The sequence below is a fragment of the Stylophora pistillata genome, chromosome 3 (genome assembly GCF_964205215.1).
Source record: "Stylophora pistillata chromosome 3, jaStyPist1.2, whole genome shotgun sequence".
NCBI classification, from domain to species: Eukaryota; Metazoa; Cnidaria; class Anthozoa; order Scleractinia; family Pocilloporidae; genus Stylophora; species Stylophora pistillata.
This window is the reverse complement of record NC_142521.1, coordinates 30,306,838-30,332,330: the sequence shown is the minus strand read 5'-3', so window position 1 is coordinate 30,332,330 and position 25,493 is coordinate 30,306,838. Positions and strand designations below refer to the sequence as shown.

The 25,493-nt window shown below is 37.9% G+C and overlaps 4 pseudogenes across 3 annotated transcripts in view; 1 reads left to right on the top strand and 3 right to left on the bottom strand.

Moving 5' to 3' along the window:
- Window positions 1–1,631: 1,631 nt before the first annotated feature.
- Window positions 1,632–8,284, bottom strand: LOC148735557 (fibrinogen C domain-containing protein 1-like; annotated as a pseudogene).
- A 1,811-nt stretch (window positions 8,285–10,095) lies between these two features.
- Window positions 10,096–18,203, bottom strand: LOC111347705 (uncharacterized; annotated as a pseudogene). The gene is made up of 6 exons (XR_015999379.1): window positions 18,066–18,203; window positions 17,604–17,705; window positions 12,774–13,030; window positions 12,543–12,657; window positions 11,864–12,244; window positions 10,096–11,419 (listed from the first exon to the last, which is right to left on the bottom strand). The product of XR_015999379.1 is annotated as an uncharacterized LOC111347705 (transcript).
- Window positions 17,372–22,268, bottom strand: LOC148735556 (PSME3-interacting protein-like; annotated as a pseudogene). The gene is made up of 7 exons (XR_015999385.1): window positions 22,049–22,268; window positions 21,079–21,175; window positions 20,249–20,372; window positions 19,583–19,735; window positions 19,283–19,344; window positions 18,066–18,406; window positions 17,372–17,705 (listed from the first exon to the last, which is right to left on the bottom strand). The product of XR_015999385.1 is annotated as a PSME3-interacting protein-like (transcript).
- A 9-nt stretch (window positions 22,269–22,277) lies between these two features.
- LOC148735555 (leucine-rich repeat-containing protein 69-like) overlaps window positions 22,278–25,493 on the top strand; it is a 7,964-nt pseudogene continuing 4,748 nt past the window's right edge. The window contains exons 1-7 of the transcript XR_015999380.1: window positions 22,278–22,481; window positions 22,727–22,853; window positions 22,957–23,029; window positions 23,852–23,970; window positions 24,676–24,754; window positions 24,862–24,933; window positions 25,393–25,493. The exon at window positions 25,393–25,493 is cut by the window's right edge and continues 1 nt beyond it. The product of XR_015999380.1 is annotated as a leucine-rich repeat-containing protein 69-like (transcript). The remainder of the gene's footprint in view (window positions 22,482–22,726; window positions 22,854–22,956; window positions 23,030–23,851; window positions 23,971–24,675; window positions 24,755–24,861; window positions 24,934–25,392) is intronic.

The following is a 25,493-nucleotide window of genomic DNA, read 5'->3' as shown; positions in this document are numbered from 1 at the left end:
TTTGATAACATAGTTATCAAAGCGGCCGATAAGGGCGGCTCAGTCGTTGTTTGGCGCACCGACCTCTACCAAAAAGAAGCTTTGCGGCAACGTTCTGACACCTCTTTTTATCAAAAGATTGACAAAGACCTCACTGCCAGCAATCAAAACTCCGTCAAGAATACGATCAACCAACTCATAACAAAACAAGAATTGCCGGCCACAGCAAAAAATCTCATCATAACCACTCCTAGAACTTCTCGTATTTACTTTTTACCTAAAATTCACAAACCTAACAACCCGGGTCGGCCCATTGTCTCGGCTTGCAGTTGCCTTACCGAACTTATCTCCAGCTATCTAGACAAAATTATGGCTTCCATCGTCAAAACTTTACCATCATATATTAAAGACAGCCAATGCGCTCTTCTAATTTTTCGAGACTTTTAAAATTTCCTTGGCCAAAACAAACTTCTTTTCACCATGGATATTACGTCTCTTTACAATGTCATTCCTAATGGCAAAGGCCTTCTGGCCCTTAAACATTTTTTTGATCAACGTACTGTTAAGGAACCTAAATCTGAAACACTACTACGCTTAGCCGAACTAGTGCTCACACTCAATTGTTTTTCATTCGGAAACAACTTCTTCAAACAAACCAATGTGTAGCCATGGGCACCAAAATGGGACCTAGCTATGCCAATCTCTTTGTAGGTTTTGTCGAACATCAATTTTTCAGCCAATACAACGGGTCCAAACCTGAACTCTACGGTCGCTACATCGACGACTGTATCAGCGCTACCTCCTCTACCAGAGAGGAGCTCACTCAATTCATAACCGCAGTCAATTCTTTTCACCCGGCTTTGAAATATACTTGGGAAATTTCCGACAATTCTTTATCCTTTTTAGACGTCAAAGTTTCAATTGAAGGTGACGGTTTATGTGTATTACAAACCTACAGACTCGCATAATTACTTGTAATATTCGTCTTCGCATCCATCTGACGTTAAGAATTCCATTCCTTTTTCTCAGTTTCTAAAACTTCGTCGTTTATGTAGTGATGACTCTGATTTCCACCACAAATCAGAGTCAATGTGCCAGTTCTTCGATAAACGTGGTTACCCTGTTTCCGTCGTTCAAGCGGCTTACCGCCACGCTCAACTTATTGATCGACATTCAGCACTACAAACGTCGCATAAGGAAGATTCCAACCGCATTCCATTCACTCTCACGTTTCACCCTCACAACCACTCAGTTAAATCCATCATTCTTAAAAACTTTAAATTACTTCAAAACGATCCAGAGACAAGCACTATCTTTACGCAGCCTCCGCTCATTTCATTCAAACGCGACAAAAACATAGGCAATTTTTTTGTCAGAAGTTCTTTTCAGACTAATGAGCAACCAGGCACTTTTAAATGCGCTCGTGCACAATGCAAAACGTTTCCTTTCATTCACAACACTGATAAAATATCGGGACCTAAACGATCCATTAAGATCACCGATCACTTCACGTGCACCTCCGCCAATGTAATCTATTGCATAACTTGCACTTACTGCAAAAAGATATACATCGGCGAAACAGGCAGAAGACCAGGTGACCGATTCCGAGAACACCTTCGAGACGTGGAAAGGAATGACAAGGACACATCGAAACCAGTCGCTAGACATTTTAATTTACCTAATCATTCTAAGCAACACATGGCAATCTGCGGTCTTTCCTTGCACTTAGGTGGCACGGAAAGCCGTAAAAATCTTGAACAAAAGCTCATCTTTCAAACCGGCAGTCTAAATCCCACAGGTATCAACGAACGCTTTTCATTCCACTAATTTATTCATGTTTTTGTCGTTGCCATGCTCCCACCAATAACGTAGCTCCATTTTCTGCCTCTACAAGCACACTCAACCCACATCTCCTCTATTCGCTCCGGCGAAGGGCTAACGCTCGAAACGTCAGCTTTTGTAATCGTTATGATTACTTAAAATTGTTATGCTTACGTAGATGCGAAACAATTTCACTTAGCTCGTTTTCAACTCGCAATTCCACGCTAAATACCTCGCTTCGTTGACCAATCAGAATGCGAGACTTTACTCAAGGATGCGGTTCTAAAACAAATTGTATTTACTGAAGAACAGTATTTTTCTTTCAGCGCTTTTACTCCGTGAGTTATGAGCATTAAAGTGAATGGTTCCTTTGAGGTCAAAAATTCCTTCTTAAATTCACTTAAGTAAGTTCGATGGGCGCATAAAAACAAAGAGTAACATACCACTAAGTATGGAAATGTTAGAGCCCAAAGATATTATTACAGGGTCAAGTTCTAATGACAAAGGACATACCTAAGTGTATTCAGAAAGGAGATAGCGGTGTTTGGAGATTACAGTTTTATGGTCAGCCCGACTCGGTCACATCTGCCTTGATTTAGCTTATCCGGCGCATTGGACTGAAATAGTTATTACAAGTCTTCAGGATCACCACAGGAAGATACGATCCGTTTATAATGGCCGAGCCCTGATCAAATATCGGTTTCATATAAGTCTTGAGTTCTCCGGGATTAGTTTGAAATAAAAGCCACGACCTAGGCTGTTCAAGCGTTGAGTTTGTATGAAAAAAAAAGGCGCGAAAAGAGCGGAGGAATGATAAAATGAGGAGGACTAGGTCGAGTTGCTTAACAACCCGCCCCGACCCAAGCCTCCCTTGCTCTTTCACTTCGCTGCTGCTATCCAGGAGTACTGGTTTTAATAACTTTTTTCGTAAGCGGCAGCCGATTGTATAATAGGCGGGTGAGCTGTTGGAAAAAACCGAAACCTGCTTACAGGCTCAACAGACGGCGGTGGGAGATCTTATGGACGGCGACAGACCAATGGGAAGTGGCGTTTATTGAAACCCCCGCTACTATCGAGGCATTCCCTGGAACTGGTTCGGCCATGGCCTTCAAATCTAGACAATATGGTTAATTCAAGGCATTGAACACACCATTTCTTTATCCAGCAATGCGGGAATCACATTTTCCTATGTCACTGAGCGGAATGGTCGTACCTTCACATGTCACGTGCTTCCCGTCTCGCTTGAGTTTGGCACATTTCACCCTTCCCCCACAAAAAAAGATAGAGAAAAGGGTGTGTTGTTCAAAGCCCTTGTTGTGTGTTACGTGTCGTGTGTCGCGTGTCGCGCGTCCGTGGTATTCGAACACTTGAAGAAAGCCATGCACGATCAGGAATTCATTGGTCTTATTTTCATCTCGGTTCTCTTCAAGGAGTATCCAAATCGCTTCCAGTGATACCAGTTCACACCATCAGCATCCAAATCGCTTCCAGTGATACCAGTTCACACCATCAGCAAAGGAGGAGTGAATGCCACGAAGATACAAGCCATTCAGATTCGAGTGGTGACATGCATTGTACTACCAAGCTCCTTTGAACCGAATGGCGCAGTTATGACCCCAGTGATCATTATCAAAGATATCACCTTTGATTCAAATCGTTGTACTATCTTTCGTCGAACTTCGTCGCGGTGTAAACAGCGAAGGTTTCCCATTTGCAAATGGTCTGAACATGGCCAAACGACCATGGCGATGCCTGACGCTCGAGGCGTCTTTGCGGTTAATCTCATCCTCTTGTCTGGCGACATTCACCCGCAACCTGGGCCCTCCATACGAGGAAAAGCAGGCAGCAATGAAACTACAAACCAAGGCAACAAATCGACCGGAAATCAAGCAACGAAGAATCGAAAACATCTCATGTCCGTCGCCCATCTTAATGTACGCTCTGTGGCGTCTCGCGAAAATTTTCACCTTCTTAAAGACATGATTATCAATAACAAGTATGACCTTTTTACTATTTCTGAGTCGTGGTTGGACTCTACAATACATGACGCGGATATTTTTATTCCAGGATATACGACGTTCAGGCAAGATCGAGGGCTACGCACGAGAGGTGGCGGATTACTTGTTTACATTAAAAATATTTATAAGGCCTCGGTGATTGAAAAATGGTCCTCAACGTCTGAATCGAATTTTCAACAGCTTTGGATGAATGTACAGTATAAGAAATTTAAATCTTTTCTTCTCTGCACAGTTTACAGACCACCGGATGCCTCAATAGATTTCTTAGAAGACTTAAGTAAGACTTTTGTTGACTCTCTGCTACATGGCTTAAATGTGCTAATCCTTGGAGATCTTAATTGTAATGTTCTTGGAACAACTGATCCTGGGGGCCGCGCACTGATCAACTTTTGCTCGACTTTTGGCCTAACTCAACTCGTCAAAACCGCAACAAGAGTAACCGAAAATTCTGAATCACTCATCGATGTTGCTCTGACTACAAACGAAAATATCATCTACGCTTGCGAAGTGATACAGTCTGCAATTAGTGATCATAGTTTGGTTAGCTTAACACTCAAGTTTAAGACACCAAGGCCACGGAAAATATATGTAACCACGAGAACATATAAAAATTACGATCGTAATGGCTTTATTGACGATTTGGCAAATGTTCCCTTTCATATCGTTAAGCTTTTTGAAGATCCTGATGATCAAGTTAACGCCTTTAACTGCCTTTTTCTTCAGGTCTTAGACGAGCACGCCCCAATTAAACGTATCAGGATAAATTCAAGGCCTAATCCATTCATTACACCAGAGATCAAAGGACTAATGAACACGCGTGATATGTGGCATAAAAAGGCGATGAAAACCAACGACAAATTGCACTGGAATGCTTATCGCTTTTTCCGTCAGGAGGTCAAACATGAAATCAAGCTTGCCGAAAAAGAACATGTTCGTTCTGAAATCTCAAAATCGAATGGAAACTCCAACTCGATTTGGAAAATTCTTAACCGTTGTCTTCCCAAGAAAAACGCTCCATTAGCCGCTGTTGAAAATCCACTTCTTCTGGCAAATAAATTCAATGAATTTTATGCTAACGTGGGAAAAGTGACAGCTTTGAAAGCCACGGACCTTGCTGAAGAACATAATCTCAACTCCCGAGACACTGAGGGAATTCATCCGTGTGAATCCATTCGCAGCTCTGGTCAAAATACCTTGTTTATGTTCCGTTCCATCACTACGGGCGATGTGCAGAAGATTATTATGAGTATACCGTCTAACAAAGCTCCCGGTTGCGACAAAGTAAATGCAAAAATTCTGAAAGATAGTTCACCAGTTATTGCTCCCATCATAACTAGTCTTATAAATGACTCCTTTTCTCTGGGCAGTTTTCCACTACAATGGAAGAAAGCAGAAATCGTTCCAATCATTAAATCAGGCGACAGTGAGGAACCTGCCAACACAAGACCAATTTCACTACTACCCATTTTATCTAAAGTATGCGAAAGAGCAGCTCACTAGCAACTAGTCAACTTCCTTGACTCAAACAATATAATATATCAAATGCAAAGCGGAAACAGAAAATTTCACTCAGCCGAGACCTCATTACTTTATTTCACAGACGAACTACTAAATAACATGGATCACAGAAAGATGTCGGTTATAGTTCTCTTGGATATGTCCAAAGCTTTTGATAGCATTCGACATGACTTGATGTTGCGAAAACTTCGCAACGTTGGTTTATCGGAAATAGCTTGTACCTGGTTCGAGAGTTATTTGACACAACGTCAACAAGTTGTAAAGATTCAGGATACCTTGTCCAGCCCTCTACCCTTAACAGTCGGAGTACCGCAAGGATCCATCCTGGGCCCAGTATTGTTTACATTATATGTAAACGATCTCTTTCGAGTTCCAAAACACTGCAAACCCCTGGGCTATGTGGATGACACAAAAATTTTCCTCGGGTTCCCCTCAAACAAACTTCAAGACGTTATCTCTGCTGTAAACGAAGATCTAGAAGAAATATTGAGTTGGTGTTGTAGAAATTCGCTGCTCGTAAACCCTGATAAAACAAAACTTCTCTATGTGGGCGTCCCCCAACTAATGAGAACTTTACCTGCCACTCTTCCAAGTGCCACAATATTGGGAACTGAAATCAAGCCTGTGACCGTAGTTAAGGACCTGGGAGTGCACATTGATTGCCATCTTAATTTTAATGAGCACATCACAAAAACGGTATCTGACTGTATGTTTAAATTAACGAGAGTCAATAGGATAAAACATTTACTGGATCGAAGCACTCTGATATACCTCATAAACGCTTTCGTCTTTTGCAAACTTTTTTATTGTTCGACAGTTTGGAGCAACACAAGTAATAACAATATCAAAAAACTTCAGTTAGTCCAGAACTACGCTTGCAGGATCGTGACTGGCTTGAAAAAGTACGATCACATCACAGAGGCACTGAAGTCTCTTAAATGGCTTAACGTAAAGAAAAAACTACTTTTTAATGACTTAGTCATGGTTTATAAATGCATCAACAACTTGACTCCTAACTATCTCTGTGAACGATTTAAACAACGTTCCGAAATTCACCAAAGAGATACCAGACAGAAGAGCGAGCTTACGTTGCCCAAGTGCAGGATCGCGGCTGGGCAAAGGGCTTTTGCCTTCCGTGGGGCTAAAAGTTATAATTTTTTACCCAAATTTATCAGAGACACAGATAGCCTAAGTGGTTTTAAAAAGAAAATTTTTAAGAATATTCTTAATTCGTAACATGTGACTTTAGTATTGAAATATAAGCTAATTTTTTTTTTTTTTTTTTTTTTTTTTTTTAAATATCATGTTATCTTATTATGACGTTTTTACGACTTAATATCTTATATTCATGTATGGCGGAAGAGCCCCCAGGGGGGAGCTATGCAATAAAGTATGTATGTATGTATGTATCTTGATCTCTGGTGGTGAAGGGCTGGTTGCTCTGCCGGCCAAGAGCGTTACCGGCAGTCCCTGACACATAAAATAAGCAAACAGTCAGCGCCCCTAAATTATATGTCACCAGAGCAGTCCGTTGCCCAGTGTTGATTAACTGACCATACCAAAATGTTCAAGGTATGCATCGTGTGATTGGTCACCCCGCAGTTAATTCCTAAGGTTTATGTAGCTAGTTATTTCCACAGAGATTATGGGTTCAGCTCACAAATGAGGTACAATTTGGAAATACGTTTACACTGTTGAAGGCAATAAGATTTTTCGGTTCCAATTTCTATCAAATATGCCGCGCTCTAAGCTATCAAATATGCCGCATTGTATAAGAAATCGAAGACATTTCCCAGAATTACCAGCAGAGAAAGAAAATTTATAGTTTGCTTCGAGAAACTGGCACCAATAAAGAAGCGGAAAACCTCATTCAGAATTTGTTGAGGGAAACTTAAGTCATAAATAGGATTTTCTTACGTTGAACGTGTAAGATCTAAGTTTGTATCTAGAAGTTCTTGCAGATCTACGTATATTTACAGCACTTGCTGTAATTTGGATGAGGATCAGTGAACATGACTAAATCCTTCCCTGCTTTTAGTGTTTTAACTTTTTAATTTATTTTTTCACTTATAGTTCTCTTCTCTTTTGGGAGGGGGGAGGGGGACTGGATTTTCTGCGTGCAAATATGGAAAAACAACGAGAGAGGAATGCAGCTAATTAGTGCGGGATAAAGAGTGTCCTATTTTTCTACTAAACTTTTTAAACTACTACACCCTCGTCAGGAGTAAGCTTTTTGGGTCGTCTCCACTAACTGACAACCGTGCAAAAGCTAAGAATGAAACTAGAGACTCTGTCCTATTGGGAAACATAATATTATTAAAAATCACCTGAGTAAGAACCACAGGTCAACTTGTACTTGTCATTCTCACTCATAACACCAAACATGTCATATTCAGCATAAGCGGTGTTCCCTTCAAAGTCTTCTAAGTCCACTCGTAACAGCATCTTGTTATTATCTGAGGTCAGGTGGTGAATGTTGTCCAGTCCCAGCCAAAATTCACCACTCAAATTACCAAAGCCATGTTTGTAGTCGTTCCAGTCGCAGTAAAAATCAACCGAGCCGTCCAGTCTCTTCTGGAACACTGTCCATCCCTGGTCACAAAATACCTCAAAAGCTAGAAAATTATCAGGACTGATCTTGTACACACCGTCGCTTGTTTCCCCTGATTTGTAGATTTCACCACAGTTCCTGTAAACTAACAATTGAGTAAACATGATGATTTTCTGCATTTTATGGATTCGGTAATGAATTTTTTTGTAGCCGAATGCAATGACAAAAACAAAAGAAAATAAAGCGAATCATGACAACATCAAGGTTAAATTTGTGTTCTTTCATAGTTGGTGACTTGGTAATAACTAATGCGAAACTGATTCATATCATATCGGTTCATGTTCTGCCGGGAGTCATTAGGCTTCTCACGTGATGTTTTAGTTTTAATCCTCAAAGAGTTTTACAAAGCAAAGTTTTTTTGTTGTTGCCGTTTCTTTCGGAAAGTAAATTGGTCAATAACCGCAGTTTACAGTGCTTGGCACCCATTTATAAGAGGTTTGGTTCTGCGTGGCTTATACTAATGTACCTCAGTGTCGGCGAAAGTGGTAGAATATCCACCACTATTCACTTCCGCTTCGGAGAAAAATTGTTAGATATTGCATTGGGATATCTACCACTCGCTCGCCAGGAAATCATGACGCCTGCTATGCAGGGTGCTAGGTGTTTAAAGAGATTTGGATTAACAAACGCAGCTTTTGACAAACTTCTTTCACCTTTATCGCAGTATTCTCCGGTGAATCTACGCCCACAGAGACATCGAAAACCTTTACTGGTGAAACCAGCTTGACAGGTGCCATTGTTCAAACAGGGACTGCAACTGCAGGGATTCTGGCTAAGAAAAAAGTCAGTTCACAGAAAACGAAACTTATAGTTTCCAAATTCGTATATAGGCAGCAATGTTTGTAAAATTTTACCTCGATAGCATATAAGGTGTATGCTGATCTATTTTCAAGACAGAACGTAAACTGGTTTTCAACAGTAGCGTTGTTTAGCTCACATCTGTTTTTCCCTCCCTCCAAGGGTCCGACATTGATGGACACACAGCTGGGCTCCATATAACATATCACTCGGCAGCTCCGTGCATTAGCTACCTCTACTCTCTTTATCACATGATCTTTCAATGCCTTGCCTATAATTAGCTTTTTGAAAATGATGTTGCGACAATCGTTACCTGTATCAAAAAATATACAGTATCCTTTTACGAACGATACATGACTGTGTAGTAGAACCTAAGAATTCGGTTGAAGCATTTTTCCTCGAGCCCGTTCGATGTAAGGATCCGATTCCTGCCTTCTTTTCTTCCTAGGTTTAATTTTCTGAAAACACTTCATTTGTACTTAGGATCATCCTTTTCAATTGATTTGTCGTATTTATTACCTGTTCTCAGTTTACTCCCCCAATCTTTTTGTTTTCGTTTCAGCCGCTAAATTCAACAAATATTTTCATCTTGTTTCACCATCCTGTTAGTAGTTCTTGGATTGTGAAAATGCCGCAAAATAGAAATCTCAAACCAAAATACTGTAGAGGGTTTTTTATGGAGATATTTCAATTTTTCTTAATTTTATAATAAGTTTATTGACCGGTTTCGTTTTCTCCTAAATTGTATATGCCTCTGTTTTACGTTAGTTAATCTGTGTTGTATGTGAGATTGAGCCAGCGTTGGTTTGATTACACAATGTAAGTGATGCATCGAAGGCTAACGGAGGAAGCATGTTCAAGGTGACAACTTATGTTAAAGAAGCCAAAAACTGATTGAGTTTTGTTCTCTGTGTTTCTTTACATTGAGTTCTGGGCAGAGACTCATTCTAACATAATTACCCGCTTTAATTTAGGGATAACTAAATATTGTCAGTTGTAACTGTTCACGGCTACATGGTACATCTTAAATTAATCGATAGATTGGAAAGAAAAACGGTCTTTCATAGTGGAAAACTTTTTGAATGTCATATACTCACCGGTGCAAGAATACAGGAGGAAAATATTCCCAACCAAAATGTAGAGAATCTTACTCACGGTCATAATTCCGATCTCGAATTGACAACTGATACAACATGTTATTTGAGATAATGTGACTAAAAACATAGTGGGTGTGAGATAATGTGATTAAAAACACCCAGTGGGTGTCTCTCTACAGCAGCAGATGTTAATTTCAGCATTCCCATTCTCCTTTAGGCGTCCGCTGGTCCATTAGCAGATAAGAAGCAGGTGTTTTCTTTACTACAAAACATAATTTTTTTCTCGGAGTTTCTGTGGCGAATAACATTTTCTATTACTTAACGAACCCCAGCATGATGAGACAAGAACCACTGTTTAGATGCATTTAACATACAAAACCGAACACTGATTGGTTCAGTATATATTAAAAAAAAAAAATCACGAGAGCTATGATAATAATGTTGCATCATTTTCCAGACATTCTTTGTGTTTCGTGAAACCTTAATATGCAGCTTTCGTCTCATTGCAAAGTTAACCATTTTCTTCAAACGAGCTAAAACGAGCTATGTGACATGACAAGTCTCATTTCTCTTTCATTCATCTTTTGGCGAACTGAATGATTTCTCAGATATAACAAACAAAGTAGCAAGTGCTTGTAGATAGTGCCTAACAGTTCCTGCCATGTGATTGGTGTGCAGCTAAGTAACCAAATAGTTTTTAAAATAGTCGCATCCATGGCGTATTTGTCGAATTTTGAAGATGATTTCAAGAAAACTTTCGAACGATTAGGTAACCCTTTTTTTTTAAGATCCCACTTAACAGCCAATCAATCAAAACAATCGGCTCGTTTCATGCGAGATCAACAGAAACCTTAAGTTTCCAACCCATAACATTTCACTTCACTACTTATGTCTAACTGCTATATCTACAAACTGACTGAAAAAACTACGTATTTCTTCTTATAGGACAGTATGTGCACAACCAAGAAATATCTTTTATTTAGCGAGCTGGCAAACACATTGTGAATCACTCCAACCTACTCATAAATTGCTCAAGTCCATACTGAAAGCTATGCTTATTTTTCAATTTAAAATTCGATTTATTTCAAAATGATGCTTTCTTTAGGATACCTCACAACACTCTTTAATTACTAGTTGGCCATTTTAAACATTTGCAAACTGAAAGATAATGGGCACATGTTTTCGCAACGATTTAGGGGACTCGGACTCGATACCCGTGATATTAGCTAGGTCTTGTTGGAGAAGATAATCGCCGAGATTATCTAAGTACACAAGTTTCCATTGCGTGCTATTTCGCCGGACAATTGAATTGGTTCAGAAATCAATGGGCCTCATTTTCATTTCGGTTCTTTTCAAAGAGTAGTAATGTCCCTTCCAGTGTCACCAGTTGACGCCATCAGCGTAGGAGGCGTGCTTTCCATGATGATACAAGCCATTCGGATTCGAAGAATGACATCCGCTGTACCACCAAGCTCCTTTGAATGAAGTGGCACAGTTACAGATGCAATAATCATTATCTTGATCTCTGGTGGAGAAGGACTGATTATTATGCCAGCCAAGAGAGTTACCAGCATTTCCTGAGATAATGAATCATCAAAAAGGAGTAAATATTTTAGATAGCACGGTAACAGAACAAATGAGGCTACAACCTTATTTGAACTTTTCCAAAAAGCGAGTCCACGTGACTGCCCAGTGATTAAGATTTGGAATCCTACCATCTGCTATATAAAAGTCATGCACTTTCGAAAAAGATTTGGATATCTTTTCGTATCTTTCCTTTTTCACTTATTTTTTTATATCCTTCTTCGCAGGCTCTCCACTTTCTTCTCTTCACGTTTTAGGAAAGTAAATATTCTTTCCCGGGCTTTCAGACACTTTCGGCGGTCATTTTAGTGTGAATGATTTTCTGTGGATGGACTAAACCATTTTGTTTATTCTTTTTTATTATTTCAATTCTAGACCGATGCTAGGTTCTTAAAGTCTTACGGGGTAGAGGCTGAGGAGCTTAATTATCGGATTACCTGAGTAGGAACCAAAGATCAGCTTGTACTTGTCATCCTCACTCATAACACCAAACATGTTATACTCAGCATAAGCAGTATCCCCTTCAAAGTCTTCCAAGTCTACACGCAGCATATTGTTATTATCTGGGGTGAGAAGATGAATCTTTTCCAGTCCGAGCCAAAACTCACCAGTCAAATTTCCAAAGCCAAGCTTGTAGTCGGCCCAGTAGCGGTAGAAATCAACCGAGCCGTCCAGTCTCTTTTGGAACACTGTCCATCCTCCACCAGCTGTTCTTTGATCACAGAACACCTCAAAGGTAGAAAAATTGTCGAGTCCGATGATATAAACACCGTCTCTTGTTGCCCCTGATTTGAAGATTTCAGCATGGTTTCTGTAAACTAGAAAGCGTGTAAACATGATAATACTATTTCATCTCATGGATTCGTTTGTGTATTTCGCTAACAGTAGAATGCATCACTGCAGTAAAGAATAAGGTTACTTATTGTAGCTTAATAAGCGCGCTAATTGGCTATTAGCCATCTATTAGCCATAGAAGAGAATTGTTTCGCGCAAGTAAGCTCAGAGCGATTTGAAAAAGTGTTTTTTGGTGCAATTTCTGGTCAGAGGACTATGGGTGATTTTTAGTCCTCTTAGTTTTCTCTTATTCACAAGCCACTCTTGACAAACTTCTTTAACCTTCACTGCAGTATTCTCCAGTGAATCCACTCCGACAGAGACATCGAAAACCTTTCCTAGTGAATCCAGCTTGACAGGTTCCAGTGTTCAAACAGCGACTGCTGCTGCAGGGATTCTGGTAAAAAAGAAAAACAATAGTAGCAAATTAAATTTAGACTTCAGATTCGTACACTTGCAACAAGAGAACATGAAATAATATCTTGAGATGCAACGATCTCTCTTAAATTTTACCTCAATAGCGAAAAAGGTATAGGTTGGTTTATTCTCAAAAGATATCTTGAACTGGTTTTCAACAGTGGCGTTGTTCAACTCGCATTTGAGTTTCCCTCCCTCCAAGGGTCCAACATTGATGGACACACAGCTAGGCTCCATATAACACATCACTCGGCAACGCCTTGCATCAGACACTTCTGCACTCTTGATCACATGATCTTTCAATGCCTTGTTTATCATTGGCGGTTTGAAAATGATGTTGCGACATTCGTCACCTTTAACAAAAAAGATGCAATATTCTTTTACGAATAGAACTTGAGGTAAATCATAGGCGATCAGTTGTCTCCAAGAGCGATCAAAACAATCCACCTGGAGCCCAAGCAGAATTATTTATTTATTATTTATAATAATAATAATAATAATAATAATAATTATTATTATTATTATTATTATAATTATTATTATTATTATTATCATTATTATTATTATTATTATTATTATTATTATTATTATTACAAGAAATATGCACTGCCCGCGGTTAGCAAGGCTAGCCGAGGCGGCAGTGTTTAATACGTATATTATAAAATAAAAATATTTACAGGGTATAAGAGATTCAAAATTCCGTAGACAAATTACAACTACATTAATACATTTAAGATATGGCAAGAGAACAGAACAAGCTGGGGTCTTATAGTTGTACTATTAAAGTAGACAATTCAATATAATCGTCATATTTTTCGTGTCTCTGGAGGAGGAAATCATGAATTTTACTCTTAAAATTGTATTTTGATAGCTGGCGCACTTCACAAGACAAGCTATTCCAGATTCTAACACCATTTCTTGAAAATGCCCTTTTTTGTATATCTAATCTTGAACTTTCAACTAAATAGTCGCCTCTTGAAGATGATCTTGTCTTATGGGATGAATACTAGCTTGATAAGTGAATAAGTTAGATATGTTAGAAGGTGACAAATTATTGGAGGCTTGGGTAAAATCCAGTTAAAGACTGGATTACAGCTATCTTTTGGCGATTTCCTTTAGCCTTTGAGCATCAACTCGTTACCCAAATACGTACCTTTTCATTTCGTGTACTGAAGATCGTAAGTCTATCATACATAACTTAATGAAAATTGTCTTCCCTCTAAGAATGGCTAGTCTATTTTTGCTAAGTACTTACGTCAACCGCGACATTGAGCGAGACGTAATTAATTATGTAAACGATCGAACGCATCTGAAACTGAAGCTATTTCGTAAAGCCAAACTTCTTGAAATACTGATTAATAACGTTTACAAGAATACCAATCTACCTTTCTATATCATTTTCTAATTTTTTAAATTTTTGTCCTGTTTTTTTCTTCTTGATTTCTTGCTTACCGATCGATGAATTATCCGATTTATCAGATAAACCAAGTAATTAAGTGGACTAGTTATCTCCATTCCATGACTGAGCAAACAGCAGTGTAACTACGGACATCATCAGAGGCGTATCTGAGGCTAACAGAGGAAAAATCTTTGTAATGAACATATAGGCCGAAATTTGATTACTTTTTTCCATTGTTTGTCTCAGTTTTGCGGAGGAGAGTAGTTGATAAGTGTAAATAGACTTCATGATACCTCTACATTTCAAGTAAATCTATTCCCCTTGCGAATAAAACTTCTTATGATACTCACCAGTGCAAGAACAAGGTGTGAAATTGTTCCCAATCAAAATAAAAAGGATGTTAGTCGTGGCCACAATCTCGATATTGTATTGGAAATACATTATCCGTGACTAGAAACACGCAATGAGTATCTCCCTTTCGGCAGGTGTCACACATAAGCATTCCCGTCCATCCTCGGGCGCCGTTCTGCGGCATTTTGTAGTAACGACGCATTTTGTAAGAAAATATGGGCATTTTGTAATGACGGTTACGGCATTTTGTAAAAGCGTAAGTATTTTTGATAGGTATTGCAGCATTTTGGAATAACAGTGAGCTACGTATTTTGTAGTTAAGACTGCAGAATTTTGTAATGATCGTCGGTCTAAGCAATTTGTAACAACTTGCTGCAGCAAAGTGTAATATGTTGACTAGCAATACCTAACAAAACCAGGAAATATATCATTTTAACCAAGCGCGAGGGCCGTACTGGGAGAATATCGGCCCGAGGTCTTGACAGTACGGACCTCGCTACGCTCGGTCCGTACAAAAAGGACCGAGGGCCGATATTCTTCCAGTACGGTCCCGAGCAAGCTTGGTTAATAAGAGATTTATTATACCACTGAAGTTCAAAGGGAAACAAGTGTGGTATCATTCGGGACCATTCGGGACAGTGCCCGGTCCAATACTTAGAGAATATTGGACCGGCAATAGAGCATTTTGATTGGTTGATTTTAGTTATTGGCCCTCTGACTGCCCGAGTCGTGTAATAAAATAAATTAATAGTCAGTTAAAAACGCTTCACAGTTGAATTTTTGCCAAAAACTTTTACAACTTGGGTATGACTAGTCTTCTCGGGCTACATATCTACAGAAATGTCCACATACATGCTTTAGAAATGATATAAGCAGTACAGAGTACATTAAACCGTGATTTTGCGAGGACATTTTACAATGTCAGATCTACATTCTTAGAAGATTCTCATTCCAACAAGATTTCATCTATAAGCGTCGTTAGTAAAAACAGAATAACTGAAGCATGAACGCCCAAGATCAAGAGGAGCCGTTCATCAGCGGTCCAGCAAGAGAAATATCTCACCAAAGCGTGAATCGAATAGATAATCGCCTGTTAATTCCAGCGGAGAATCTTGCTTCAGAAGATAACTAGTCCACTTAATTACTTTATGAAGACGAGCAGTGAGGTGCTGTCCTAGCGTGGCAATCTAACTTTTTTTAGACAAATAACTGTTAATGTCATACTTGTCCAATTCAGAATTGAGGAAAAACGCTTCTTTTTCAAAGTTTTAAAGGTTTATATCCCACAGAGAAATATTTAACATATCATATCAAACCATGCCGAAGCTGTTTAAAAACGTAGCCGGAATAGTTCGCTTTCACCGATGTGTTTTTATTAGAAACTTATTAGTGAAAATAAAGCTTGTTGTCTCTTTCGCGGAGACGGAAAAGTTTGCCGAAGGTTTTGCTGAAGATCATTTTAGCAAACGAAGTCTTAAATTTTAATGACAATGAAAGCAATAAATCTCAAGGAAACTTTTCAGTTGTAATCATGCCTCCTGTTTTTTGGGTTAATATTTTTATTAAGGATTCGGTTTAAAATCAGGCGGAACAGTTGAAAAAGATTTATTAAAAAGGTTGACCAAAAGACCTTGTTGTACCTCAGGTGTTTTGTTATAATCAAAAACTAAGTTTTCTTTTGCTTTTGTCATCATGAAAAAAGTCATCTTGGTTGGCACTTTCAATAGCTGGTTTCACATCTTGTATGACAATCGTCATTGAAACTGCTCGTTAAACTTGAAACTGCTCGTTCTCACTGTTATTACATTACATCTTACATCTTACATCTTATTACATTACATATTACATCTTGGTTGGCACTTTCAATAGCTGGTTTCACATCTTGTATGACAATCGTCATTGAAACTGCTCGTTAAACATTGAAACTGCTCGTTCTCACTGTTATTACATTTTCGTTTGCTTTACGCTCTGTTTAAACATTACCAGCTTTAAAAATAGGGCATTTCTGTCACTTTTTAAATTATGTTTGCACTTTGGGGATTTCAAATGAGAGCCGCGATATATTTAATATGCCGACGTCTGCTGTTACAAGTTAATTTAAGCTTCAGTTTAAAGTCCTGATGAAACGGGCGTTGAGAAACTACGAAAAGCGTCCATGAAATCGAAAATTTTCAGAAGAATCGAAGTATGAACGTTCCTGCCATTATTGCATCAGCAGGGATTGTAACAACCCTTCTTGTGGCTAGCTGTTGCTACATTTGCAAGAAGCGCCATGTGGAACCGCTTGAGATAGAACAACAAACTGACGAAGGCCTGAATAATAGAGGATTTTGTAACAAGTTTAGCCTCCGTAGAAGTTACTTAGATTTATCCACGTACTTGTGTTGCTGTCAGTGGAGAGATGACAATTTTTTCTATTTTCTTTTTTTTTTTTTTGTTATCAAGGTGTTAAATTTATTTTGATTCTGAAGTTACTTCGCAATCCACCACACGACAGAGACTGTTTGTTTGGTACAAAAGCTGGCTTCTTTTTCGGCTATCATATTGCAACAATGGTTCCAAGTTTCTTCAGATTCAGAAGAGAACGGTATGAGTCCGTGGTGGTAATAATTGTTTCTTTATAAAGCTGTCATTCATCGGAAGCGGCTGCTCCATGAAACCCTAAACTAATTGGCCTTTCATTGCGACTCGTCCGTCAACATGTTCACCTTTATAGCTTGGAACGGATTTGCAACTTTATTCTGTTATGATTTTTATTCACTTCTTTTAACGAAGAAAAGTAAGGGGACTGTTAGCGCAATGTTACGTTTTAAAATCATCTCGCAATTGTTTTGTACACTTTCCAAATTGACATCGTCAGTGTTACATTAAAAGGAGGAAGTTGGTAAGAAAAAATCAATTACGAGTTCAAGAAATAAGACATTGCAGATATAACGATACAGAGTCTCTTAAGAAAATGTATATTTTTATTGATTTATCTGGAACCAGCCAGCAGAGTTAACCGGTTAATGATCTTTCTGGTCTGTCAAGAACTCATCCATGAAATGCAACACTCCGTGAAGCTTAAATTTCAAATATAATTTTTGGTTAACCTCAGAGGTTTCGGGGTAGGAATGTTGTCTGCTAGTTTTTTGATGCAATCCAAAGACAAGCTGACGTTTCTTGCATGAACTCACCGTTGGAGCAAGGCGCTGAAATTAGCTCGATCGAGTTCTCATGCTTTTCTTTACTCATTACGTCGGTGAATTTTCTTCTAAATTTGTCACGCTTATCTTTACCTACAAATTACAAACGAAACGTTAGCTGTTCGTTATCTTTTGGAGCGGACTAACGATTAACAACTCTCAAGATTTCTTCAACAGCCTTATCAGACAGAACTAGCGTTTTCTGAGAGAAAGAATACAAATTAATATTATAAAAACTGAAAAAAAAAAGATTAGATTTCTGTGGAATTCTAAAGTTTTTTAATGAAAACTAAAAGTGCAAAGTTGCATTCACTGTTATTGTGAAGGCTTCTTTCCACGTTGCACTTGAACATTACCACACTAAAAGCGTCCAGTCCTGATGATAACCTTTCAAATGGCTTACAATTCCTTCTCATGGCTTACATTTAGGAGAAACACAATCAACTTATTTACCTGAACGTATCTTTAAATTGACGGCATTCTGAAGAATCATGAGCAGCAAGATTCTGTTCTGCGACCTTTCTTCCAACCACTGAGAACAAAGTTGATTCACCAGATACTACTTCATTACGATTCATTAGAAGACGAGTCTGAATCACTGGTGTCTGAATAAGCTCCAAGCCCTAGTATAACCTGTATTTCCTGCTTTTCTTGATTAATACCTGACTTTGTTTTACTTTTTGTAACATTGTCAATTCTGTTTGCGAAGTGTTTTTTCTTCAGGTCATCTTCTTCCGAACTCGTGCTTGATTTGTGGGATGTAATATTTTTCTCTCCGAGTATCTCTGACGTACCTGTGTGCAAAATGAGATTGGATTTGAACTCAAAGGCGTGTACTGTTATCGAATATAACAATAAATCCGCAGATGAGGACTTCCCACTGTTAGTTGCCTCCTCTTTAAATTCGCACAGAGTTGTACGCTTTCTCTCAAAATAATAACAGTCATACGTTTGTTAGCCAACAAAACAGGCGTCAATTTTTCAGACGAGAGCAGGAGTGTGAGGTGAACGCGAGGTGAACGCAAGATGAACGCACGGTGAACGCGAGGTAAACGCGAATGGTTTCTCAGCCGTGTGACTCGCCCCATACATTCGCCTCACTATACACCAGGTGTATTCCAGCCTGATTCGTTCAGTGTTGGAGTATGCCTCCCCAGTTTGGGCAAACCGATTTGATTATCTTAGCCTCCTAATTGAGAGTGTGTAAATAAAAGCCTTAGAAATAATCTTTCCTGGGCTTCCCTACAGGGACGCACTTGTGCTGTGTGGTCTTTGCACTCTCTCTGATCGGCATGCCGCTGCACGCACTAAGTTTATCCAGAGAGTTCGTGACACTGACGTCCTTGCTAACTTGCTGCCACATCGCACAACTGTGTCCCGTGGATACAATCTACGCTCGGGCTCTCTTAGAGATGATCCCGCTATGGCTTTCACTAACCGTCTCGATAAATCTATTACATATAGATATTCTTAGTTAAATGTTTCATGTTATTGAATGTATAGATATGATTTGTATCCTGACCACTCTTGTAATTTAGCTGTAAGCTACAAAAAGAGTAATTAAACTGATTATTATTATTATTATTATTACTATTTTTTTTTTTTAACTAACTGATCTTTTATAGCAGAGAGGGACGATTAAAACGACCCAATTTTGCGAAAAATCTTACTTTTCTCAAACTCGTCGCAAGTTTTTGACTTCTTTTCTTGAGACTCCTGACTGCTACTACTGCTGCAAAGAAAAGAGAAAAGACAAACTTCCGCATTTGATTTGAAAATGCATATATTTGGACGGGACTACATGCATGTGGGGGTGTGTGGGGGAATGTTTCCATGAAGTGATTATTTTAATCTTTGCAAATAGCAAAATCAAAACATATATGAATGCTGTAAGACCTTTTCGTAACAAATTTGATGAAACGAATGAGCTGGTTCCTGCTCTCTTGTCTTATATGTAGTAGTATTCGTACCTCTTTCTTTTAATGGCCCCTGCCTATAAGTTGTAGCTGACTTTTCTTGGCCCCTGACTCCTGTGAGGACTTTCGTTGAGAGACTGCTGACCCAGCTGGTTTGGTATTTGTTGGCTCAGCTATTATGGCACTTTGAAACTGAGAAACTGCATCCTGAATCAGCAAAAGAGAGGAAAATGTTGAACACACAATTCTGCCTGCTTGAGTATGACTAAGGTTTGAAATTTTCATACCAAATTAAATTTGTATTGAAAATGATTGGCTAAATTATAACTAAATGAATCGAATGCACAGAATAAAGCTTTAAAAGACTTTAAATACAACATCCAAATCTCCTGGTGACTCACAAGGAAGTAAGAGAAAGTTCTAATGGAGAATTTGGGAGTCCATCAGAATCCATTAAGGGGTTTTTCCCATGCTCTCCTCAAATTACTAACTCCACAAACTTACTGACCAATGCAGTGGCTAACTGAGTGCTGGCCAACCAACTGACCAAACAACTGACTGACAGAATGACTGCCTCACTATGCATCTGTCTGACTGACCAATAGATCCAACAAATAGCCAATCAAATGACTTACTAACCACTACCATGACTTAAAGATGGAATGTCTGAGTTCACATACAAGTAAATGAAAACAATAACTACACTGCTACACTGTATACCCTATATTCTCTAATTTCTTGTGATTCTTCATCAAATCGGCGACTGGCTATCTCCTCTTGTTGCTTAGCAACCAGGTCAAGAAACACTGTCTTGTCACCATCAAGGCCCCTCATCATATTTTTCTAGAAAAAAGACGGAATAATTTTCAAGAAATAGTAGTAATTTTGGGCATTACCTTCATAATAATTTCTCAAGAATTAGCCAATCAGTGCTTAGTATTTCCATGTACTTTTCTTGGTAAGTTGTTGATGTCCAACATAGCACTAGTTCAGAGTTCATTTAAAACTCAATTGAATGTCTGATTTACTCAACTGTATCTTACTGGTTTCACCAACATATCCCCAATTCTTTTTGTAATATTATATATAACTATTTCTTGTAAAATGTTCCCACCCAACATCATGAGCTATAAATGAGTCAAACCTACAATCTTGGCATTGACTGTAAAACAACTTCATTTATATAACAAATGACTTACTTCTCTAATTCTTTATGATAACTTTTTTTCATATTTAATCTTTTTCTCACAGAAGAGCTAGATTGCAATGGAAACTTCATTACTCGCTGTGTGTAACTAGTTTTGGTTATCATCTGCCATAAGAGAGCAGAATATTACTCAATTTTTTAGTCATATTATTTCAGATAAAAATGCTTTAAAGAAACAACAATTTGACGATTTTTGTTCTGTTCAGGGCAAAATATGCCAAGATATGTCAAGATAGCCTGTAACATACAAAACTCTGCACCAAATTGTTTCTAATCAAGGTCAAAAACTATCCCAAGATACACTCAGCACCAAAAGAGAAACAGATGGCACTTTTACCTACTCAACTGATGTTGTTGATCCCATTCATCCTGTTTTTTCTGTTTTTGTTCTTGCAGTCTTTCATACAAGGTCTTATTATCATGAACTGGCTCAGGGCACTCTACCAATTGGAAATAAATTGAAAATCTGGTGTTTATTTTTTTTTCTCCTTACTTATTTATTTACCACTAAATACAAATAATATTTTTCACCACAAAATGCAAATAACGATTAAAACAAGACAGTCAGACAAAAACAAATAAAAGTGGTGAGGAAGCCCAAAGAGAAACCATGGGGCTTACATAGATATTGGGCTCCCTCAGAGTTTTGTGCCGGGCAGTGTAGGTCCAAAGTTGTGATTCTGAAATTTCTGGGTAAATGGAACCCATTTCCCAAGTAAACACAGTTATCATGCAATCAGAAAGTTTGGTCTAGGGGCAATGAGGCAATTAGTTACAAGTGCAAAGGTTGCAGCAAGCAAAGCTGACAGTACACTCAGAACCGCTCATTTCATACAATACTAGCACAAAAATTAATAGCAGCTAAATAATTCACCCCTTACAAATTAAAAAAAGCAACCAATCACATAAAACAATTGATACCGAGAAACTGCCATAATGTTTACTGTAAATTGTTGACGCTATTATTATAATTTTTTGTAGATGTTGAATTATGTGCTTAGAACAAACGAAAAATTCAACCAAAAAGGTAACTAAAGAACATTATGTTAACATTTTTGGTTATCCACAGCAAAATACCACCCGTTTTTATTTGACTACGAGGAGACCCTGGGGCGGGAGAGTAAAACCAACACTCAGATGGACTGTACATACAAAGTTGTACATGTCTGGTTAAGTATTCGAATAAAAACCTTAAAGGATAACCATAATGAAAAGATGACTAGGCCCCGAATAATTCATTTTCGTAATGAAAATATCGCGCCAGATTATCTCGTCCTGCACTAGGAAATGTTCGACTATTTAATTTGGCTTACCTATTGGATCACTTTCCTTTCTAACTTTCTCCCACTCTTCTTGTTTCTTTTTCCGTGCATCCTCGATTTCGGTCTCTGATACAAACGAGACACCACTCATGTTTAAAAATTACCTACGAGGCGTAAAACATTCTCTTTAAGTTCTTTGGTTAGAGCCAAACTGCTTCAATGGACACTCTCTAGTCCTATCTCTCCCTCTCTCTCTCTCTCAGGTTAACGATCACGAGCCCGCGAGCATTGTTGACATGGATACAAAATGGCGGACAGAATTTTATTGAACGCGACTAAAGGAAAACCTAAATCCCTCAGCATTTGTAACAAAAACTTACAGAATGTTCCACGAATCATTGGAAAGATAACTTCCCTTAAGGCCGTAGACCTGAAAAACAATAGCTTAACGGACCTTCCAGACGAATTTTCCTCACTTAAACAGGTGACATCTTTACCAAGTCTTGCATGTTTACGCTCAAGTTCAACTGAAAGTTCACTAAAACCAATTTAAATTTTTCATTCTTAGAATAAGATATGGGGTTAGGAGTAGATGTATTAATATAAATTATAGTGTGGAACACCATAGTCGCCGACCTGCGTTATATTGAAGAAGTTTGAATTTTATAGTCTTGCATTTTTGCTCTGATTAGTTTCATACTCAAGTTTGTTTACGATTTTTTTCCTCAGCTTGAATCCTTAAACCTTGGAAATAACAAGTTAGAGGCTCTTCCAGGAGTATTCTCTTTTTTTTCTGGCTTGCAGAGACTACATTTGTTTAATAACAAGTTAAAAGAACTCAATTCTGTTGTCCTCAGTAAGTAAATGCACTGCAAGCTGATGAATGAACATGTACATTTAAAAAAGGTTAGTAATTATTTTGTCAGCTCTCTATGGATTGTTTTATGAACCATTTTCAGGTGGGCTCCAAAAGCTCACTTTTTTAAATCTAAATGGAAATCAGCTGAAGACCTTACCATGTGAAATAAACAGGTATGATTAAATTTATGTTTTATTTTCAGATATTATTCTAGTTAATATTTTCCCTCATGACTTACTACTTGATGATCAATTAAATTTTAACTGAGTGGCCAAAAAAAAGCAACAGCATTACCCACATTTGAGAGCAAAAGCAGTTTTTTTAAGATGTGCTTGAAGTCAATGTTTGTGAGTGTAGTGTATTGCGATACATAATGTCGCATAGCGTTACCACGGTGAGGCTCTTTCTATCACTCAATCGTGTTGTAAATCTGCTCTCCTAAGTAAAAGTAAAATAGTTGATTACAAGTATTGCATGTTGAATATACTGTCTTGATTATTGATAATAATAGTAATAGTAATAATAAACTTTATTTACACTTCAAAAAATGTGTTAGCAATTCCATAAGGAACCACTGGTATTAATGCATGTGCAGCAAATATAAAACTATTAAAACCAATAAAATGGAAATTTATATAGTATATACATACATAATTATATACGATATAACTATGTTAAGACTATGTTAAAAAAAAAGAATAACAAATTAGATACTATTGAACAGAACAGTGATGATCGTGCTGAATGAAATACAGTTGAATGAGAGGAATGAGGGTAGTCAGTTGACAGATGAAAACTGTTTAGTTAACAATCAAAGTTTGTCCAAAATCATGCAGAATTTTATGGCATGGAACTCAAATGGGCTTAACATGTTGGTTTCAACCTTGTTCGATGATTATTTGGGTCAACTTGTTGGATATGTTATGGATTTTATTCATTCATTTTCTTTATGCAGTACTATTTCATTTTTATTTTTTATTTTTCAAAAATCTCAGGTTGGTGTCTTTACAGTTTCTCAGAGTGTAGATCACAATGAGTTACACACTGTTCCTGCAGAAATTTGTCACTTGATTAACCTCACAGAACTACATCTTGCTGATAACCAGATATCAAGGTACATTATACATCATGTTTGTTTTTGGTACTTAATAGAGGGGTACATTGGTATTGCAGTGAAGAAAAACTCAACTTGTGGTGTTGCAGTGATCTTAAACCTTACGGTGTACAATGTTTGTATTTCAAAATGACAGTGTCCAGTGAAATAAACCATTTCGAGTGTAGCAGTTTATTCTTTTACCTAACCAAAAACTAGATTTTGATAACCCGTGGTCAATTATCCAACATCAGAGACATTAAAATCCTTTTGAAAGATTAACTTATTGAAGATTAACTGATTAACCCCAGACCGTGTTCTATTATATTTTACTTGACCTCTGGACTTAATTATCATACACACTGTCAGCCAGCCAAAGACCAGCACATGGTATAGATGAGTGAAACCAGACCAGGTAAATCCTGATATTTCTTGCAGTGATGTGGTGTTTCTTTTATTTTGTGGCAGTGTTGTGGTATTCAGAACTCCCCATGTCCCCCTCTAAATAAATAAACCTGGTCTGTTGTGAAACACACCATAAGTGTCTCTCACAATGGAAAATATGTGCAAGTAACAATTTCATAGAGGAATCTGTACTCATCCACTTTATAGAGCTTTCGGTAAGCTGTGGTTTTCAAACCAGCTCATTGATCACTTTGTGAACAACTATGTCACTCTAAAATTAACTCTGATTGATGGAGGGTTCTTTTGTTTTCTCTAATTTAGTCTTCCAGAGGACATGGCATTTCTTAGGAATCTAACAAAACTCTATGTGTACAAAAGCTTTATAGAAGAGTTGCCAGAGGTTTGTTAGTTACTTAACTGACCATCAGAACTTACAATTTGTTATAAAATGTTAATGTCTTATTACTGGTTATGTTACAAATGGTCAGTACTGGTTTATTTTAACAGAGCTTATCAAAATGTACCCAGCTCAGAGTACTGGATGTGTCTGCCAACAGACTCCGAATATTCCCAGCTGAGGTTTGATATGAAAAACTATTTTGTTGTTTTTCTTAACCCAAGCATCATTGATTATATATGGAAGTACATTGGCATCTATCTGCAATTGATCTAGAAATATCATGTAATTCTCTCAACCAATCAGATGCAAAAGTAATGCCTATTGCAACTTACCCAGTTGCATTTATACACATTTTAGGTGGTTTGCTGGTATTTGCTTTGAGTTCTTTCTGTCTTCTATGGTAAATGATATTCTTTGTTATGTTTGGCCCATTACCTTGATCTTGGTTTTTGAGGCTGTTATGACAACTAATCAAAATACAATTGATCAGATTAGATTAAAATTGTGGAATTAAACATAATGTCAAAAGTTCCAAAAGTTCCAAAAGTTGTTTACTGTCTCTTTTTTTAAAAACAATTTTACCACACATGTTTTAATTGCATTGTGCAATACAGCATTTTTTTATTTTGCTATTACAGTTGGCACATCTTCCCCTGAAGGAACTATATTGTGAAGAAAACAATCTTTTGCAACATATTCCCGTTCATTCTCATCAAGAAGATGAAGTTTTGACACTGAA